The sequence below is a fragment of the Elephantulus edwardii genome, unplaced genomic scaffold, assembly GCF_000299155.1.
Source record: "Elephantulus edwardii isolate Elephantulus edwardi_28Jun2011 unplaced genomic scaffold, EleEdw1.0 scaffold00436, whole genome shotgun sequence".
NCBI lineage: Eukaryota > Metazoa > Chordata > Mammalia > Macroscelidea > Macroscelididae > Elephantulus > Elephantulus edwardii.
In genome coordinates, this window is record NW_006400186.1 from 778,230 (window position 1) to 781,741 (window position 3,512).

Consider the following 3,512-nt stretch of genomic DNA (forward strand, 5'->3'; position numbering starts at 1 on the left):
TTAGACAATTACATAATAACTACTCCAGAAATGAAAAAGTGAGGGAAAACAAGGTTGCTTTCATACTTTTAAAAAGCATTTCTAGATCCATGCTGAAATATAGTACTATGAGTGATAGGATAACATCTATACACATACAAAGAAGACCTGTTAATATCACAATCATTCAAATATATGCATTAATAGCTAGAGCCAAAGAGGATGAAACAGAATATTTTTACCAACTTTTGTAGTAGAAAATCAATTGAATATGCAACCAAGATGCATTAATAATAATGGTGACTTGAATGCAAAAGTTAGGAACAAAGGAGAATGATTAGTCAGAAAACATGGGCTTGGTGACAGAAATGAGGCTGGAGATAGAATGATAGAAATTTGTACAATCAATAATTTATTCATCGCAAATATATTTTATAAGAAGCATACACAGTGATTATACACGTGGACCTCACTTGATGGTTTACATAGGAATCAGATTGATTACTGTGGAATATTTATTTCCATTCCAAAAAAAGGTGATTCAACAGAATGTGGAAACTATTGAACAATATCACACACAAGCAAAATCCGGCTGAAGATTGTCCAATAACTACTGGAACAGTACACTGACAGAGAACTGTCAGAAGTACAAGCTTGGTTTAGAAGATGTCATGGCATTGGGGACATCATAGTCAACGTCAGATGAATCTTAACTGAAAGCAGAGAGTACCAGAGGAATGTCTATCTGTCTTTCACTGACTATGTGAAGACATTTGACTGTGTGGATAACAACAAATTGTAGCTGACCTGAAGAAGAATAGAAATCCCAGACTATTCATATAAAATTTATAGATGGATCAAGAAGTAGTCATCAGATCAGAGCAGAGAAACACTGCATGTTTCAAAAACCAGGAAAAGAGTGCACCAGATATGCATCTGTCTCCATACATTTTCAATCTATATGTGGAAAAGATAATTTGGGAGGCTAAATTTTATAAACTGGAATGTGGCATCAAGATTATGCATTATGCAGATGGTACAACCTTGCTCTCTGATATTAAGGAGGGCCTGAAGTGTTTGCTGTAGAAGGTCAAGGATTTCTGTCTTCAACACCAAGAAAACAAAGATTCTCACCACTGAGACAATTGGCAGCACCATGATAGTTGGAGAAGAGATTGAGATTATTAACAATTTCAGCTTACTTGGGTCCCGATCAACACTCTTCGCACCAGAAGTCAGGAAATAAAAAATCTGATTGCATTGGAAAATCTGCTGCCAAGGATCTCTTCAGAGTGCAAAAGAGTAACACTATCAGTCTAGAGCCTAAGGTGCACTTTATCCAGACCATGGTCTTTGCAATTACTTGCTATGCATCTGAGAGCTGGACAATGATTAAGGATGACAAAAAGGAATCAATACCTTTGAGTTGTGGTGATGGAGAAGAGCACTGAACGTACTATGGAGTGTCAACAAAACAAAAAGCTCTGTCCTGGGGAGGGTGAAATAAAGTTTCTCCTTGAAGGCAAGGATTCTGAAGTCCCGTTTCACATAATTGGGGCATGTTGCCAGGATGGACAAGTCCTTGGAGAGGGACATCATGCTTGGAAGAATGGTGGGACAGCACAGGAGAGGGAGATCCTGAATGAGATGGATTGACACAATAACTGGTTTAACAGAGGTGGGTGTGCTGAAGGCAGTGAGATTGGCTCAGGATCGGGCAGGGTTCAGAGATATAATGTATAGGGTTGCTATGAGTTGGGGTCAACTCAATGGCGCATGACAACAAATAACATTGGAAGAAAATTTAGTACGTTTGATGCTGGTCTACTATCCTAGAAGTCAACAGTTCAAATTCATCATCTTCTTCTCTAAAGAAAGGTGAGCATAAGAATTTGCAGCCATACAAACCTGATGGAGGGCCCCTTCAAATAGACGTTGACGTAATGGCAGCAGGTTTAGGTTTTGGATTTGGGGGGTATTTGTCTGTATGTTACTTAATATAAAGGAAATATTTTTTTAAAAACCAGATTGATTAAAAATGTCTTAAAAGTGTCTTATCAAATATAAACAAAGACTAATTGTCCAATCTGATTTTACTGCCCACTGAATATAAATTTTCAAAAGTCAAATCACTAAAAACTTCACAGAAAACTCAGTCACAAGCTATTTTTTTCTTAAATTGTAGTAAATAGAAAGGTAAGAAGACTGGTCATTCCCACTACTTCCACCATGCAGTTCAGTGATACTTAATATGTCATTGTGTGATTCCTTCCAACACAACCATTGACCTCTCCCAAACTTCATTATTACTCTTAGCAGAAACTCTGTTTCTTCAGTGAATTTCTTCCAGTTTCTTTCCCTTTTATTTTTGTTGTTGTTGCTGTTGTTATGTGCCATCGAGTCATTTGCGACTCATAGCGACCCTATGTACAACAGCCCTAAACCGTGCTATATCCCATGCCAATCTCATTGCCTCTGACACACCCATCCCGATTACCCCAGACACTGAATCAATCCACCTCATAGAGGGTCTTGCCCTCCTGCATTGTACCTCTACTCTACCCAGCATAATGTCCCTCTATAAAGACCTGTCTCTCCTTACAACATGTCCAAAGTATGTCAGGCGAAGCCCCAGAATCCTTGCCTCCAAGAAGCAGCCTGGTTTAATCCTCTCCAGGATGAATCTGTTTGTTTTCTTGGCAATCCATGGTACATTCAATACTCTTCTCCTGCACCACAGATTAAAGGCGTCAATTCTCCTTCTATCCTCCCTAGTCATTGTCCAACTATCTGATGCATAACAAGTGATTGCAAAAACCATGGCCTGTGTCAGGCGCACCTTAGTCTTAAGAGAGACACCGCTGCCCTTGAGTACTTTAGAGAGGACCCTAACCACAGACTTTCCCATCGCAATACTTTTTTTATTTCCTGGCTACTGTTGCCAAGAGTGCTGACCATGGAGCCGAACAAACTGAAGCTGTGAACAATCTGAATCTCTTCACCATCCATCCTGATGCTACCGATTGGTCCAGTGGTGAGAATTTTTGTCTTCTTGGCATTGAGCCTCAGTCCATACTGAAGGTTGCAGTCCTTGACCCTCTGCAATAAGTGCATGAGGTCCTCCTCAGTTTCAGTGAGCAAAGTTGTGTCATCTGCATAACGCAGGTTGATAGATCGTCCACCAATCCTAATGCCACGCTTCTCCTCATAGAGCACAGCCTCTCGGATAATCTGCTCTGCATACAGGTTGGAAAGGTATGGAGATATGACACATCCCTGGCATACACCCTTCCCAATTTTGAACGATGCATTGTTGCCCTGCTCTGTTCTGACGACTGCCTCTTGGTCCAAGTATAGGTTTCGCATTAGCACGACTAAATGTTCTGGGATTCCCATTCTTCTCAGAGTCAGCCACAGTTAGTTATGATCCACGCAGTCACAAGCCTTTGCATAATCAATGAAACACAGATAGACATTCTTCTGGTATTCTCTGCTTTCAACTAAGACCCATCTACCGTCAGCTACAATATCCC